Below are 19,168 nucleotides of genomic sequence, written 5' to 3' on the forward strand. Positions count from 1 at the left end.
GAGAGAAGGGGGAGTGAACAGGGAGACAGCGTGGCATCCCAAAGAAAGAGAAGGGAGATGCCAGCAGGGAGGCCAAGTGGCTCCCTGGTTTTTAGGGGGAGGAAGAGAAGAAAAATAGTGATGGTTGTCAGCTGATAACAAAAGCGGCAGCAGGTAGATAACAAAAACTACAAGGATGTCAAAAGTGCAAGACTTGGTTTCCTACCTTTCCTTGGAGAAGGGATTATCACAGGAGATGTGACTCTGTCCTGCAGATATGGTTGAGGCTGTAGCTCTTTCTGCTGCTGTTTGTTTACTCAGGAGCTCTGTAAAAGCAGATTTTTCAAAACACAATTTTGAGAGAGAGAGATTTAGCTTCTTCAGAAGTTGTACAAAACAGAACTCCTGCAGGGTACCTGTTAGTGAGAGAACTCATCGGACTGATCTTTAACTGTTACTGGGGAAATTGAAGGATTAGGTGTTTTGCTGTTATTTTTGCAAGGCTGCCCCTTTCACATTTGTACACAATTGGCTGATACTTGCTTTCTTTCATTCATTATGTTTCTAAGGTTCTCCCAAACTATCGCATGCAGCTGTGATTTATTGATTTTCCTTGTTTTGTCTAATATTCCTTGTATGTATATCACTCAATTTATTTCTTTATTCTCCTGATGAACATTTGTGTTAAATCGAGCTTTTTGCTGTTTTGAATAAAGCTGTTATACATACTTTGTGCATATCTCCTGGTGCAAATATGCAAGAGTTTCTCTAGATGTCTCAGTCTGTTTGTACTGCTATAATAAAATACCTGAGACTGGGTAATTTATAAATAATAGAAATTTAATTCTCACTGTTTTGGAGGTTGGAAGTCCAGTATCAAGGTTCCAGCAGGTTTGGTGTCTTGTGAGGCCTGGTCTCTGCTTGGAAGACTGTTGCTGCACCCTCTGAAGGGGACAAACGCTGTGTCCTCACGTGGCAGAAGGGTGGAAGGGCAAAAGGACCCTCCCTTCAACCTGGAGCCCTTTTTATATATGCTGATCTCAGTCATGAGGGTGGAGCCCTGATGACTGAATCACCCCTAAAGGCCATACCTGTTAATACTATTGCTTTGGGAATTAAGTTTCAATGTGAATTTTGGCGGGTACACTGTCATTCAAACCATAGCAATGGAGAATATGGGTAGGAGTGGATTTGCTCAGATGGAGGTTAAGTGAACATTCAACTTCATAAGATAAGGTTAAATTGTTCCATGTGGTTATATCAATTTATACTCCCACTATCAGTTTAATTTGCATTTTCCTGATTACAAATGAGGTTGTTCATCTTTTTATATGTCCACTCACCATTCATGTTTTTCTCCTCTGTAACATGCCTGTCAGATCTGTTGTTCCTTTTTTCTATTGTGTTGTCCTTTTATGACTGAAATGTAACATCTCTTTATATGAATACTGATCTTTTGTTCATTTTATGTGTTGCAAAACTTGTCTCAGATATTGGCTTGTGTTTTTGCTTTCTTTATTGTACCTCCTGATGAACCAAAGCTCTTAATATCACAGTTGCAAATTTATCAGTCTTTCCTTTCATGGTTAGTACTTTCGTGCCTTAAGAACTCTCCTATTTTAAGATCAGAAAGATGTTTTCTTATATTTTCTTCTAAAAGTTTAAACCTTTTGCTTTTCACAACCAAATCCTTAATCCCCCTGGAATTGATCTTTGGGTATGGTTCCTCCTTGACTTTTGGCTCAGGAAGTTATTCCAGCTTTTGCGAGAACTCTGTTACCTTTTCATAGCTGAGTGAATGAGAAAGTCAAGAAAGAACATCCACATGAGAGATACGACATCTCTATGGTTCTCCTGGAGAGAGTTGGAACCCATTATATTAAGTGAAGTATCCCAAGAATGGAAAAACATGCATCACATGTACTCACCAGAAAATTGGTTTCCCTGATCATCACCTAAATACAAATCTGGGAACGACACCAATTGGACATCAGACTGAGGTGGGGGGTGGGGGAGGGGATGGGGGTATGCCTACACAATGAGTGCATTGCGCACCGTTTGGGGAGTGGTAACACTTGAAGGTGCTGACTCGGGAAAGGGGGGGTGGGGAAAAAATATGAAACTATTGTTTTTAACTTGCAAAAAAAAAAATAAAAAAAAAAAAAAAAAAAAAGAATAAAATCAATTCAAAGAAAAAAAAAAAAAAAAAAAAAGAAAGAACATCCTCACCCACAGCAAGATCTGGGAAGGTGGCTTAGGCAGCCTTGAAACAAATTTTGGCAAAATGACCTAGCTTTCCTTTGCTGTCACCAAGGCATTCTTGCTTTAGCAATTTTGTGAATGCTTGCGTGTCACATGTTAAAAAGACAAAAAACAAAACGAAACCTAAAAGCAACGAATCTGCTCTCAGCATTTGAACTATGACTCATATCATTTAAATAAGCTACTTATTGAAGGAAAAATGCATATATCTAAAATTCCCATTTGTATAGTACTCACAGTATGAGTTTATGGGTTCTGCTTCTGGAGAGGCAATCCAGTTTCTTGGAAATATCACTGGACAGGGAGTTCACAGACCTGGGTTTAAGCCTTGATCTGTCATTACTTGGTTGAGAAACCTCTTTGTGTCACTTCGGATTATGTTCAGCAGGCTATAAAAAAAAAACCCTTCTACAGTGGCTTAACCAAATAGAGTTTACTTTTTCTCATATAACAGGCCAGGAGCAGGCAAGCCAGGCCCAGTGTAAGTGGCTCCTTCTTTCAGTTTAGGCTTCGTAGCATGTGGCTTTTGTCTTCATGCTTGTTAGTTCATCACTGCAAGATGTAGCTCTTCCTCCAGCTTTGTATCAGTGATTCAGATGCAGAGAAGATAGGCAAAGAAAAGAAGTGAATGCCAAAGTTCTTTTAAAGTGTTTTTCTAGGAGTCCTACCAAGTAACTTCAATTGACATCTCCAGAGCCAAAACTGTTCCACCCGCCCATCGTCCTTAGCTGTAGTTTTAACATGGCAAATTCCTGCCCTGAACCAAATCAAGGTTCTGTAAGAAAAAAGCGTAGATGGGGCATTGGAGAGACAACTGGCAGTGTGTGCCCCACTGTCTAAGCTTACAGTGGGAATGCCTGCCCACCACCAGCAGGGTTGTTTGGATGACAAAATGGAAGATCAAATGCAAGAGTACTTATACACTATAAATCATAGTTCATGAACAGAGCGGAAATATCTTGATCTATTTTCTCAGAGAGCAAATCCAGCGTTAATAGAAAGTCCAACTAAATGACGAGCCTTGGGTAATCAGTATCTATGCACCCTCAGCTCATTCTCTATCAGACATCTTCAGATAACCCAAGTACTAGTGTTTTCATAGATACAGATACACATCCTCAAATGTCAATCTTCTCATTGTTGCCGAGCATTGTTGTGGTGGACATTTGTTGATCCCTTCTCCCTTTTCCTGTTCCTCCAAGTGTCCCGAATGTCTCACCACGTGATTTTTGTTTGGAGTGACCCTACTCTCACCTCCAGGGATAAGCTTCTACTAGTTTAAGCCATTTAACATATTAGATCCCAAAGCATAAGGACTGATCAGCAAAGGGCCATCTCAGCGACCTCAGAACTTTCACTGGAGCTGTCATTATGCTCGTACTATCCACTTGGATAATAAATACATAATCCTGAACTGCTACAGTCATTTTTTGTACCAAGAAGAGAGCAGCTGAAGGTGAAGTCAGTTCACAGAGAATACCTGTGCCAGGAAAATTGTAGAGAATCAAATGATATAGCAGACTTCTGGTTTCCCCAAAGCAACCCTAATTTCTGTTTTTTTCCCCCCAGCTCAATAAACCAAAATATTCCTTTATTTTGTTATTTATTTATATATGTGAGTTGGGTTTTCTGTGACTTACAGCCAAAAGATTCCTAAATGAAAGTTTGTATATATATTCCAGGAAAAATACATATAAAATATTTTAATATCTTATTAATATTTATTTTAAAATAATTTATATATTTTAAATAATGTATTATTTAATATGTTATATGTGTATCTATTTATATATAAATGAGTTTATTCTGAAGTTTATAGTCCTTCCTGAATTAAGGCTTGAATGTTACTAAGAATGCTTATTTCTCCCTGTAATAAATTGCCTGCATAGCATCTGTCCAAAGAGTTTGACAGTGAAATGCTCAGACTGGATTCCTGCTCTTTTGAGGACTGTGCCTATTATCTTTATGGTAAAAGACTCATTCTTAAGTATTTTGAACCAAAGACCAATTAGGCTGACATATGTCAGTGTTCTTGTATGTGTGTTTCCTGTTTCCTGTTTGCAAACGCAACTACAGAAGATCTAACTGTAACAGCCTTACATAAACTTTTTACCCAAGCTGTCAAATGTTCAAGTAAAATACTCACTAATTATGAGTGATCTCACTTGCAGGGCTGTTGATCTACTGGTGATAAAATCTGTCCGTGCTACTGAAGAAGGCTCTGAGATCCCAGGTGCTGAGCGGCTGCATACTGTGAGTTACTTTTTTGACCTCTTGAAATGCCTGGGTTTTAAAGTGTGTAAATTATGACTCAAAATGCAAAGATGCTAGGTTAACTTAGTTAGATTGTGGTGTGTTTGTATGTTTTTATTTTGCTAAATAGAAAATGCTAGCTTATATCTGTCATTAAAGCTTTGTCATGGAGTATCCATTTCCATTTTTCACTGTTGATGAATTTGTTTGTTACTGAAAAGAAAGCTATACACCCATTTTATTTTGTAAAAAAAAAATCCTGTTCTCTTTTATGGTAACTCTGATTAAATGGAAATCTTACTTAAGTATAAGAGATTTACTAAAACAAAACAAAACAGATATGATAATGAAGTAAAAACCTGGCTTGTTGCTTCCTGGAAAAAAAGGTAATATGTGCCCCTCCTTACTTTCCAAATCGACTCATGTGGTATGAGAAATTGAATAGGATATTGTGCAGCAAGTAGATGGGATGTTTTCTAATTCAAAGAAGATTCTTTTGAAATTCTATTATAGTGTAATTAGGGCAGCAGCACCAGCAACAGTGAATTTCCTGTTAAGAAAGAAGCATTATTACTTTCCTAATTTGTTGATATGGGTCTCAAAAGCCATCTCATTGAGTAGTTAGGAAATTGGCTTTTCAGGAAGGGAAATCTACTAGTATATGCATTTCTTGGACATTTTTCAAAATAAGCTAATGGCCTCAAATGAGAAGCCAGTCGAGATTTAGAGGCAAGGTAGTGTGGCTTAGAGCTTGATAATACTTTTCGTACCTATTTGGAAACAAGGCATGAATGTTAATCTAATATTTACTTGACCAAACAGTTTTGTATGAGGAACAAATGGCAAAAAAAAAAAAAAAAGAAGAAGAAGAAGATAAATGGGGGCAAGAACAAAACCTTCTTTTTTATTTTGCTGATAATTGCAGGGAAAGGAGGTAAGTTGATGTAAAATGAAACTTAAGTGTACTTAACTCTTTTCCATTCTACTTCCTTTTCCCTCATTAAAGTCTTCTGTGGTCTAATTAAGTATTAGATGAGCAATACAGCTCTTCTGGATGTAACAAGAAAGTGAAAGTGAGAAAGTTTTATTCCAAATTTGGTAGACCAGTCCTTTTAATGAGATCTATAGAATAGTAATAAAATATTTGAAGGCATGTTAAGCAAAATCGAATTTTTTTTTTTCCTCTCATGACATTGAGAGCTAAGTCTTAACACCATTGCATTTCTCCTGGAGGCCAAGATAGAATTGTGCATTTAAATTGGTATGCTCAGGTAGCCTGAGAAGCTCTTTCTTCTTGTGATAATTTGGTAGAACTACTTATGGATATCACAACCCTAGATATGGCAGCAGCCATTGCTTTAGTTCCTTGAATCTTTCTGATATCAAACTAAAGCATAATAGGAAAATGTATATTTTTGCCTACAGACAGTAAGCCATGAGTATGATTTAACATAGGAACTTGTCCCCTTGACATGGAGGGGTACAAAATCAATATGATGTTATTGGCGTCTGGTCATTTCTGCCCCTCCTGAAGCATCTGGGTCCTTCTCTGTGTCTGTGATCTCAGGGGCAGGTAATTCCTTGCTGTAGATTCCCTTCTAGAGTGAGCTCCCAAGAAGCTGTACTTCATCTCTGGTTTATATGCACCAAAGAGAGACCACAGGAGTTCATACTGCAGATTTGCAGCGTCTGTCGGATCCAAAGGACAATTTGGATAAGGAATTGACAGAAAAGCTCTTGGGGCAGTGAGGAAGCCACTCCCGACTTGAGACTGTTGTCTCGAGAGAGGAGTGGGCAAAGCAGGGATGAGGATGGCCTCACTACCAGAGGCCAAACTTCCTAACTGGGGCTTTCCAAAAGAATGGCCTAACTTAGCAAAGACTGCCCAAATGTCCTGGGCTTTTTGGAATTTTGTTGAAGAATTCCAGACAGTCTAGCAAAAATTGCCTAGTGGCAGAGTTCCAAATAGCAATAGATAGGAAGAATATATGTAAAGAAGTTATTTTAAAGTTAAGCATGTGAATAGACTCTAGGTTTACAGTTATTACTGATTTCCTGTTGTTTGGGTGTCTATCTTTAGACACTTTAAGCCAGTATTGTTTTGTCTGAATCCCAAGAAATCTGTACTTTCCCCAAGGTTTCGTATGTGACTAGCTTCTCAGTTACAGAATGTTGCATGGAATTACATTTTTCCTCAGTTTTCTAAACTAAAGATTTCTTTGCTCTTCCTCTTTAAAAAAAATGAATGCTGAATCTATTTCTGTTAGCCTGGGAGCTTACTACTGTATTTCCAATGCCCCACAAATTCCTCTCTGTCAAAAAACCCCACCTATTTTGTCAACAGAACACCTTTCATTTAGGAACAATATGGAAAGATTATCTCAGAGGCTGAGAACATGAGATTCCAAATATTCAGAGGATAATTAAAGTATGCTTCCAGATGTTTTCAAATAGAGCCATAGAAACAAATACTGATTTGATTCACTGCCAACCATCTTCCACTCAGTCATGTTCTTAATTCCAAAACAGCTAATAAATTCAGTGAAAAACAAAAACAAAAACAAACTGGTTTTTATTAGTGTGTAGAAAAAGGGTAGAAAGAGAGCAGTTTATTTCCCAGCAATTTTGAGACAGGTTCTTTTACTGTCATATAGACATAGGAAAATGTAGTTTGCTGGAGATAAACGATGATTTCAGTTAACCAAAAGGTGTTGATTAAGTACCTACTAACTAGGGAAGAATGATAAGATATAACATGGACTTACATATTTGGTAACAGATTATGTTCCTAGAAACATAATTCATTTATTCATTCAGGAAATATACATTGAGCACTTGCTATATGACAAGCACTGTGCTAGATGACGTGGACATTAATGGAGTCAGGAAAGCGTGGTGTCTGCCTGCAGATGGGTGGGGGGTACTGGGGGAGATATTAATCAAATACTTACATAAATAAAGTTTACAAATGTGATAAGTACTATGGTGGGGAATAAAAGAAAACCACAGGGAACTATGAGACGATAGAGTGCAGGTATTATACCTGGTCTCAGTGGGGATCAGGAAGGCTTCCCTGAAGAAATCGGAAGGTGTTGGGGATGGCAGAGGACCCAAAGTAGAAGGGAGCATGGAGCTTGCTAGGAACTGAGCCAAGGCCAGTGTTGCTGGACAGCAGGGGATGTGAGGGAATGCTAGAGAGGTGGCAGGGGCCGGATCATGAAAGCCTTAGTAGAGAATGAACGAATGAATGAGCATGAGTAATTTGTAACAAGGAGTGAGTCCTATTGCCTCCTGTTTTGGGTGTAAAAATAAAAGGAGTTTACGATTGTATAATGACTGCTGTTTGGGAGAAGGTATTCATTCACTCAGCCAATAAACACAAGATAAAATTCCTGTGCCCATGGATCTTAAAGTCTAGTGGAACACACAGATAATACGCAAATATATAGGTTTATAGTAAGCTTTTGTTTCTGAGTAAGTAGTGTGGGTGGTCTTTAGGAGGAATTTAAAGATTGATTTCAAATATATATTGTATTGCATCTAAGTGTGGTTATGCTTCTGTTTAATTAAATAAAGGTATGTGCTCTAGCAGTCCTGAGATGAAGCTGGAGACAGGTGTTATTCATAGCACTCAATCCACAGTCAAAGACTTGGGAGAAATTCCAAGAGAGGAAAATGAGAGAGGGGCACGGTGGACTTTGTATTAGTTTGTTGTTGTTTCTGGGGACTAGTGATACCACTGCCGTCCCTGCACCTCTTTCTGGAGTGAGGGGAGAAGGATGAGGAGGAGGGGAGTAATGTAAAGACAAATGAAAACAACTGGGTTTAACATTGATGGAGAAGAATCTGAGAGGGAGAGCATCTCAGAGTCTGTTTCTTCTTACAAAAAACTTTGGTATCCCGTCTTAGACACTTAATATACTTTATAGATTCTGCACATTTAGCATCTCTGGAAAAGGTTCACATCTTATAATCAATGTACACATTTAAGGAGAGGGATGTCTTTCCCACATTCCCAGGAGCTGTTATTTGATGTTGCTTCTTAAAATCATCAGTGACTTACCACTCAGAAAACAATACATACCTGGAACCTTGTTTGAGGTTTTCATTTATGCCTGTTTATTCTGAAGATCTGCCTGAAAATTTCCTGATGAGAACATTTGAATATCTGCATAGAAAGTATTACTGACGTCAATGGAATTAAACCAGGGCACCTGTGAGGATCACCTTCAGGTCTTGGTTGCAGAAGTCAGAGTGTGTGATATGAGTAGTTCCTTATATCAAACGGAGGCATAATTATCTATTTTAATCTTCAGGAACTTCCTTCTTTCTGACTTTCAGATTTTATGAATCAAAGTGATTATTTTTATATAAGCAGTTTTAGTCCATTTAGGCTGCTATCACAAAATACCATAAACTGAGTGGCTTGTAAACAACATAAATTTATTTCTCATACTTCTACAGTCTGGGAAGTCCAAGATTAAGGTGCTGACAGGTTCAGTTTCTGAAAAAAGCCTGTTTCCTGCTTCATAGATGGTGCTTTCTCACTGTGTCCTCACATAGTGGAAGGAACAAATGAGCTGTCTGGGATCTCCTTTAAAAGAGCACTAAATCTAACTTCATGACCTAATCACCCCCTAAAAGCTCCACATCCTAATATCATCACCTTGGAGGTTAGGATTTCAACATAAGAATTCTGGTGGCGGGTGGGGGTGGAGGGGGCGGTGGACAAAAACGTTCAAACCATAGCATATGCCAAGAGTCTCAGACCTTGGAGGAATAATGAAAATGTTGTTAGTATGATTCTTTAGTATAAGTTTGTTCAATACGGCACTATTGACATTTTGGACCAGATAATTCTGCTGCAAGGGGCTGTCCTGTGCATTGTAAAATATTTAGAAGCATCTTGGTGTCAGTAGTATATGTCGCCAGCCATGACAGCCATCACTAGACATTGCCAGACGTCTCCTGGGATGGGGAGCAAAAATCACCCTCAGTTGAGGACCACTGGCTGCTTTAGTACATCATAATCAGTGACTCACAATGCTATGTTTTAGCTTTGTATGGTAGTCTTATTGCAATGTGTCCAATTCTAAATGCATAGCTTTCAGTTTAACAGGATAGAATCTTTACAGTTCTATAGTTCTTACACCACAATTAAAAATAATATTATGAAACCAGAATTAGAAGCCTAAGATCATTAGATATTTACTCAGCCAAGCATGTGAAATCCTAACATGATATTTTTCTAGGGGTTATATACTTTGAGAGCCTTCTTTTATTTGTTAAAACCTTGTTCAATTTTACTCTCAAATTTAAAACTTACTTAGTGGTTCAACTATTTTTTTAAAAGATATACTTATGGAAATCTTAATGCCACAAAAGACTCTAACTTAGTGGCAAGAATTAACAGCCTTTTGGTGACACATGGAAATTTAAATAAGGCACATTTAATTAGATCAATTCTAGTTTTATAGGAAGCTGAGAGCAGTAGAGAGAAAAAAGTGTTGTTCGTGTGTCCTTTGGTGACGGTACTTGACATTTTGGTGTAAATTATTATTAACAGTATATTGGTTTAATGTTCCCTTAATATCTGTGGTTTAATCAAATTTTCTGAAAATGGGAAGAATGTGTTCTCTCTGTCACTGTAAAGCTAAGAAATGGTATTTCAAAATCACTTTACTCATACATGAGTAGATCTTCTAAAGTGGTATTTTACTATGCTATGGTACATGGGAAGACTTCAGATTGCAAAAATTTACTTAGATATATGACTAATATATGATGCCATTAAAAAGACTATTTTTAAAAAATTCCATTTTACCGGTATTATTTGTCTTACTTAAAGGCCTTCTGCCTGTTGAATATAGTTCAAATGAAGCCAATATTATTTGTAAAATAGAGCTTTCATGTCATTCTCATGTTTGGGAATATTTAAGGACTTCCAATTATCTCAAAAATAAAATTCTAACTCCTTTTCATGGCATTTGAGGCCCTCTACTAACTGGCTGCAATCAATATTTTTACATTTACCTCCATTACTTCAGTTTGCCCTGTGCCCATGTCATACTCCAACCATAGTGAACGAGGTGGCTCGGGACATCCTTGCACTTTTCTGCTTCCATAAGTCTTCTCGTGTTGTGATCTCTACTCCTTAAATTCTAATCCACCCTTAAAAATCATTTCTTCCATGAAACTTTCCCACATTTTCTCAGCTGTAATTAAACTCTCTCTTTTTGTTTATGGTGCTTTGAAAGCACTAGACTAGTGGTTTTCAAACTATCTGGGGGAAGAGCTAGATTTATTTTTTTAATTTTCAATTCATCACAAGCCAATATGTGTCCTCCTATCCATGGCCAGCACTTAGATCCTGCTACATGAAACTCAACATACAAATTTGACAATATCCAAAGCATTCTATACCCCATTCAGTGAGACAAGTTCACTTGATCACACATTTGGATGTTGGAGCAATGTCTAATTGCTGTAAAAGTTTCGCAACAATTACTTGCAGTGTCTGTACTTGTCTTGTTGCAGTCTGATAAGACTGGTCCACAGACCACACTTCACATAGTACTGCCTTAGACTCTAAGCTCCATGAGGACAGAACGTAGGCCTGATTTTTTTTCATCATCATAATTCCAGCACCTGGCATCGCCCATCACATAGTAAGCAGGTTTATTACATGTAGAGGTTCTGTAAGTAACAGTACCTGCTTCCAAAGTAGCTTGGATCAGATCTTGGTCCTATTTTTAGCACCTGTAGAATACTCATACCTTACCTATATCAGAAAATAGAAATGAATGAGAATATCAGACTGATTTATATTTAAAGTACATGCCCTTTAGTATAAAATCTACTAAAATAAAATATAATCCTAGCTTCCTAGTGCTGGTATGACCTTTATAAATGAGGATCATTTGATCAATAATTTAATTTTCTTTCACTAGATAGATGCAAAAATTCACTTAATTCAAGTTCACTTAAGTAAAATAAGAGGACCTTAAAAGAAATCTAAAACAATTAGCATGTTAAATGGCAATGTTGTCTGAGAGAAATGTGTTCCTAGTACAAGAAAACCCCCACAAAAACAAAACTATATTTGAAACCAGGATGGGTTTCTTTTATGCAGCTCAAGGGAATACATTGAAACTCTTGAACAGTCTGAAACTGTATTTCTGAAAATGAGAATCACATGGAGTTAATTTAGCATCTACCAATGTAATTTCTACTGGGAAAAACACCTGGGACATGAGTAAAATTTTTCAAAATTTAAAATGTAAGAGATTCAGACTAAAGTACCTGACAATGCTATTTGAATGTATCTCTAACTTTCAGTAGTTCAAGAATGTCTTTCTTAAATGGTAAGAAGTCACAGTCACATGCTCATAGTTTTCATTGAATATTTCATTATATTAAAGTTAGCAGCTAAGAAAAACAAGGTCATTTACTCTATGTTTTTCCCACCCTTCTTAGCCTTTTACTTTTCCATGAAACATTTGTTATTTCTGGGAAACATATGGCATATGACCAGAACCATAATTAGTAACAGTTTGATGTTATAGGAATTCAAAACTTAGTAATTTCTAGTTTTATTAGATCAGTGGCTTCCTGTGAAATATAAAAGCAGTAAATACAGATCCTAAGGGTACATTCTGGAGTCGTGCTTTACATATATTAACTTATTTAGTTATTGTAGTAACAGATGAGAAAAAGGCACAAAGACATTAATTTACTCAAAGTCACTTAAATGGGAAATTGTGTAGTGAGGATTCACCCTAGGGAGTCTGGCTCCAGGGTCTGTGTTATAATGTTAATACAGCAGTGCCTCTTGTGCAATATTGCTCCTCTAAAGAGATGAAAACTTCTGGAATTCCATTGGTAGAATCCTGCTGAAGAAGGTATTTTCTTGCAGACTATTTCTGTCTAATGCTTACTTAGTAGCTGGGAAATTCTGGGTAGCTGGGGAATGCTGGGTAGTCAGGGAATGCTGGGTAGCTGGGGAGAGGGACAAGAAGTCATCAGCATCTCCTCCTAAGCAACTTTTTAGCATCTGTAAACCGAATGGTTATCCTAGAATCTGGGACTGGCCTGCAGTGTTGGTCATCGTCACACAAGATCCTTCAAATCAGTATTGTCTTTGAATCAGAAAGATGAATATTTGTATTTTGCTCCAAATCTTTAAGTATATTTAAAATTCACTTTTCTTTAGCACTACATACACATATACAGTAGCTAAGAGGAGACATATCAGGTAAAGAATGTTGGTTATTTATTAATGTTTATTTTTTTATTTAAGATTTGAAGACTTTGTGGGGGAGTGGGTTAGCAGAGAACCCTTAGACTTGCCAATAGGAGATTTACCACTGAGTTCTCATACATTTCTCAGCCAGGGCACAGGGATAATCATTTCTGCTTTGTGTTGGGAACTGTTGTTTGCTCAGGCTGATTATTCAAAGAAGTAAGGCAAAGCATCTCATCAATATCAAAATGTAGCTTTTCCCATCTTGTGTTACTAATGCAATTATTAAGGACTGAAAATGCAATATTGCTTAGCAACATGCATAGTAGTATATATTATTATCTTATTCGAGTGTTGTATTTGAGCAGCAGCAGCAGCAGCAGCAGCAGCAGCAGTAAGTAGTTTGTCTTGTCAATATCCTGGTGGGTACTTCCATTTTCCTTTTCATCTAACATTGCTTGTATCATCCACTGCTGTGGTATTAACTAAAGTGCTTAGTCTGTGGCTTGGTGGGGTGGGTTTAGGCATACTCTCCTAAGTCCAAATAACAACCCTGAAAGCTAGCATTAGCCCAATCTAGAACCAAAAGAAAAGGAGGCAGAAGGTAAGAAAAGTCAGTAAAGTATTCCTACAATTCTCACGTTCAATATGAGGCTTCTAAAAATATATCACAGTGGTGAGGTCACCCTGTGAGACGCAGGGACTCGCTGTAATACTGTTCAGGCCACTTGTTTTGTTGTCTCTAGTCTTTCAGATAACAACTAGAGTCCATAATAACCCAAAATGAACACATCCCTATTTCCTCCTAATGAAAGGGAACACTTTCACTAACGACAGTGCTAGCTCTCCCTGTCATTTACGCTTCACCCTGTGTGTGGGAGAATGACTTGGTGTTTGGGAGAATTTGAGCTGGATGGAGTTCCACCCACGCCCTCCTTTCTTTTCCAAATTAGAATGACAACTGGCATCTGAGAACCCTGGCATTCCCCTACTATTTTCCCTTTTTATCCGCAGTCATCCTGGCTTGACCGATCTCTTAACTCCTGGTATTCTAACTTGACTTCTGCTCTGGGGAGAGCAAGAAATCCCAGGAGTTGGGGCCATCTTGCAAGAAAGACTGTTTCTAAAGAGACATTTTAAGAACAATTAAATTTGTCTAAGAACAATTTCAAGAAGAGAGAGGGGCCAACCTTCCCTTGTACAAACAATGGGGGAAGAATCCGTTCACCACCAGAACAGAGGCAGTCATTTCATCCTAGAGGGGAGAGATGTTCCACTTGGGATTGTCATGCAGTGATTGATGTCCTTCCACCCCAAGACACGTGGAGGTGCTTTAGAGATTTGAATCAGTAACCAGATGGTTTAATTCTTTGTCCTTCCTGGAGAGGGGTCCTGAGTGTGTACATCTTTCTCACGCAGTTTCAGTTTTTGATGCTTTCCACAGCCTTGGCTTTGCTTTTGCTTTGTTGTGTCCTAGAATCACTAATTAATTATGGGCCTTGTTCCTTCTGTGCACTTGCTAATTGGATGTTTTGAAAGATTGCTCCATGCTGGTTTAAATAATGAGAGAATGAAAAGGCCGAGAGGTGCTGGGAAAGATAGAGAGACCACAATGGTTGTGGAAATACAGCAAAAAGCACCTGAGATATCCGTTACCCCAGTAACCAGGGGGACAGTTACTGGGGCAGAGAGGTTAAAAAAAATACAACTCAGTGATGAAAGGGACAGGGTCTCAGTGAGAGATGTGCTGGAAAATAAAAGAAAAAAGAAAGGGACAGGGTCATCAAGAGGGCCTATTTTTGAGAAGAACATTTGTGGGGTGAGAAACCCTGGCTGGAGGGTACACTGGCTGGACAGCTAGCCCACTGGCTAGCTGGTGCCTCCTGTTGGGTAGGGGACATTCCTGAACACAGGGTGAAGGGCTGGGACTTTGGAGTCCAGCATCCTGACATCTGTGTCTGGACTCATTTCCTAGCTGTGGGATAGGGAGCAAATGACTTTACCTCTCTGAGAAGCCAGTTCTTCATCTGTGAAATGAAAAATAATAGTACTTGTGTCATAGAGTTGTGGTAAGGAATACTGAGATCAAGTTGGTTAGAGTGTCTAGACGACTTCCTGGCATATAGCAAACTCTCAATACTGGCTAGTCATTATTATTATACATTTATGTTGTCAATTTAATGATGTCATAATAATAAATTATCATTAACATAGGTAATGTACTTAGCCTGGCATAGGTCAGGATTTAAAATACATTGTAGGAGAGTCATTGTTCCCATTCCTTCCTCTCCACTCTCTTTCGGGCCAGTTATTTTCTCCCCTTATGCGCTCCCCTTCCTCTATTCTACTTAGGAAGAGGAAAGGAATTAAAAAATTGGATCAGAAAAGTGCAGCTGTTCAGCTGGAGGCCTCTGATTGTTGGGATATAGCGGAAGTGTGGAAAATGCTAAAGAAGCCACCAGACCACGGCTAACCAGATAACCCACGGAAATCATTCCCAGCGCATATTCTGTCATCCTGGGCTGCTACTTATTTGGCATTTAGACATAGGTGATTTGCAATGTCATATTCTAGATTTTCTCCCCCATTAAAATGTAAACCTCCACGATGGCAAAAATTTTTATCTCTTTTATTCACTGCTAATTCTTCAATGTCTAGAGACAGTTAGTTCCACCTTTGGGCTGAACTTCCTGAAAGTTCTCAAAGCAGCTTACAAGTCCTGACACACTCTCCCCTACCCCATGCTACCTCTCTGATTTTATCTCCTACTACTCTGTGAAATCTAGCTAGATATAATCAGAAATAGATATGACTTTTGGGGCATCAGAAAGACTTATCCAGAAGCAATAATGTAATAGGATGATTTAGCATAAATAAAGTCTGAGGTTTAAGTTCTAGCTCTGCCACTATTCCCTGGGGTGATATTGGGCCAAATCATGTGACCTCTCTAGGCTTTAGCCTCTAAACTGAAATGGTTTTGGACCAGGGAGCTTCTAATTGTGAATTTAATGGCAATGATATCCTTGGTTATAGCATAATATAAAAATTTGATTTATCCATTCAGAAACAGTTCTACGTATTTTTGGTCCCTGGTGTGAAATTGTGAATCCTGGTGTGGTGAATCACAGGGTAACAGCTGCTTTCCCACCCTCTACCCCGACTCAGGACTCTGCAAGGGAGGCGGCAGTGGAGCCAGCAGCTGACGTCATGTCCCACTCTTCCCGGTTCCAAGTCATTTCCATTAAACAGCGTTTCCCAAGCGTTAGTCATTCATGCCCCATCTCCATGATTTTTGCCATATCACATTCTACGTATGCTATTTTTCACTTAATACCTTTCTTTAAAGAACTCCCTCTTTATATTGGAACTTACACTTGCCCTAAGCAGCAGTAACAGTTGTAAATAGCGGTGAAATTGGATAGTCCAGATATAATTTTTCTAATGCACATTAAAATAAATATACAGCCATAATCCACCATAACTGTGCACCTCCTTGAGTCTCAAGTAACACTTTGCCTTCCACGCTTTGGGAAACACCTCCATGAAGATGATGGGCAGAGCCTTGGAGGTTTCACTCCCTCCGGGGTCTTCTTCCAACTAATCTTAGACCCTGGGAGGAAGGACACGAGAGGTCCCCTTCTAAGGCATTGGGGATCATTCGCTTTATTTTGGTTTGGAATGTGGTACAGAAGTGACTAAGCCTTCCTTTTGAAGGAGAGGCCAGGGGGAGCTGGAAAGAGGCAAGAAAGATATTAATGTTTTGCTGGCTTGAGAAATAGGAGTCCATGGAGAGGAAAGGGCTGAAGAAAAAGAGCAATTAACTGGAGCGAATTGAAGTAGCAGAAAGGCGAGAAGGGGGGTGTGGGAACGACTGGAGAGACACGCAGTTGCTCCCAGAAGCAGAGCCTCAAATGGAAGGCGAGAGACTTTGCAGAGCTCCTCATTTCCTTCTCATTTGGGACTTTTGGACTCTCTCACTTTCGGTGTGAGAGCTGGTTAGGCACATCCGAGGGCTCCCTGTGAAAGGTCCAAAGGGATGGTGTGCTGTATGCTTCCTACTGTGGGCTTACTTTCCGAGCATTTAGCCCCTCGTTGGCATATGGCCTTGGCATGGAAGATGCATTTAACACTACTGGACAGAAGGAGTGAGAAACAATTCTAGATTTTCTCTAGTCTTTTCATACTTCGTTAGAAAGGGAAAGACCTTAGTCTTTGTCATAATACAGATCTGATTGACTCAGGCCCACATATCTGCAAGGGTCAGTCAAATTTAAATTGTAAATATTTTTGTTTAAAATCTGAATTCCAGAGGATTAAAATATCTCTGTTTGGGAACATCTCCCCTGGCACACAGCTGAAGTAAGTGTCTGCAGATGGTCACAGCACTTTTGGGGGGATTGTGCTGGGGTCTGGCGTGCATTGTCCTAGGCCCCTGTGGAAGCTGATGAGTTCTAATCTCGTCGAATTCTGATGAGCGGGAGGGAGGTATGTTAGGAGCCAAGTCAGCTGCAGAAAGGCCAATCGGGAAAAACTTCTGTATTGTTTTGCATTTTTCCAGATTTTTCTATTTAAAAATAGTGCCCACCAAGAGGGAGTGCTGATACGATTTCCATTCTTTCCAAAAGAGGACAGGGACTGGGAGGCTCTGAGGAGGTTGGGTACGGCCCACACATCAGAGAGAACGAATTCAGCTGAAAGACAAGAAGCTCTTTGTTAAGCTGTGCCAAGAATGCTATTGATTACCCTTTCCTGGGATGAATTTAGGAAAAACCCAAGAATCAGATTGCACTCAAAGCACATGCAATGCAATCTCATATACTGTTCTTCCAAAACCTCAACGAGGATATTTATAATAAGGTTTTGGTTTCTTTCCAGACTTGAGGGAACACTCATCCAAAATTACATTTTTCAGGTCAATTTCTGCCAGATGTTCTTTAGATAACTTATGAAATTTTTTTCTTTGATCTTCTTTGGTCAGAGGACTGTCCCTAGAAGGTCTTCTTTTTGTCATTCCCTATTTATTTTCTCTTCTCCATTTTACTCTTGGGTCTCATTAGAGGTTGACCTATGGACAAAATCTTATTTCTTCAGAACTTTTCCCTCAAAACAAATAAACAAACAAACAGACCGTGTTTGACCAGGTCATGACTGTGTCAAGTCTTTGACCAAATCAAACCTTTGTGTAGAGTCCGTGAGTCTCAGCAGCAGGAGTGGGTTGGCCTCTTCCAGAAGAGAATTCATCGCACGGTGTGGTCCACTGAGTTAAAGTGAGTCTGACAGCCCATCTCGCCACCCTTGGCTGCTTCCCGAAATGGTTCAAGCAAAGTAACAAGTTAAATCATTGGACCAGAAAAAAAAATAAGATTCTTAAGTGCACTTTCTTTTATGTGATTTGGATTCTTGTTTATTTGTTGCCCATGAACTTTATGTGAACAAAGGGATTCTGGTGAGTATATGTACAGACAAATCACTATTTAACAGAATCCCTTAAGATACAACAGAAACTGTGGGAAAATGTTTTCTTATTAGGCATTTGTTCTGTCCATGCTCTGAAACACGCATTTCTAGCACTGCTCTTGAGTAGGGAAAAGAGTCGTTTTTCTGTATTTCTGAACCACTGACGCGATCACATTTCTGTTGGAGGGGAGCTCTTGTATATGAAGTGAGGGGGATGGTGGGAGGCTAAGTTGGAAACACCATGCCATCTAATTCACTCCTCTCTTCTGGGGAATTAGTATTGTGCCCATGCTGATGAACTGGTGTATTTTCTGTTTTTAATTTCCTCAACTTTCAAACTTTAGAATAACATATTATGGTGTCTATTTCCTGGGAACAGAAAACACATGTAAATATTTGAGAAATTTGATACAGAGAAAAATTTAGTCTGAAGCTTGTCAAAAAGATGCATGAAATCAAGCCCCAATAAAATGTTCTTTATTGCATCTGGTTTATCATGATTTAATTAAATCATTCTTTGTAGCACACTCCTAAAGGATTTCATAACTAATGCATAAGTGGGTGGGTTACTTAAATGCCGCTGTACTAACAATACCTAGACTTTTGGTCACTGCACAGACATAACACTTAAAAATTGGACCACATGTATCAGCATTGCCTTAAGTCTTTCATTAACACAGGAACTTTTGAGCCTGTATTGCTGTAAATTAATATTTGAGGGTGCTGAGGCAAGCATACAGATGGAAGCCTGTAGCCCCTCACATTCTCTTCCTTCCCATCCCTGGCTCCTCCTGACAGGATGCCCAGGCCATCAGGCTGTATTAGTTTCCTGTAGCTGCTGTAACAAAGTAATACAAACACAGCGGCCTAAAATAATGCCAATTAATTATCTTATAATTCTGAAGGTCAGAGGCTAAAATCAAAGTCTCGGCAGGGCTGCATTCCTTGTGGATTCCCTTCCCTTTCTCAGCCTCT

The 19,168-nt window shown here is 38.9% G+C and overlaps 1 protein-coding gene across 1 annotated transcript in view; it reads left to right on the top strand.

Annotated features, from left to right (window-relative positions):
- Positions 1 to 4,466: 4,466 nt before the first annotated feature.
- The window catches only part of NCALD (neurocalcin delta), a 161,154-nt gene continuing 146,452 nt past the window's right edge, over positions 4,467 to 19,168 (top strand). The window contains exon 1 of the mRNA XM_069465458.1: positions 4,467 to 4,494. The gene's annotated coding sequence lies outside the window, so the exon portion shown is untranslated. The remainder of the gene's footprint in view (positions 4,495 to 19,168) is intronic.

This window comes from Eulemur rufifrons, chromosome 3 (assembly GCF_041146395.1).
Source record: "Eulemur rufifrons isolate Redbay chromosome 3, OSU_ERuf_1, whole genome shotgun sequence".
Taxonomy (NCBI): Eukaryota; Metazoa; Chordata; class Mammalia; order Primates; family Lemuridae; genus Eulemur; species Eulemur rufifrons.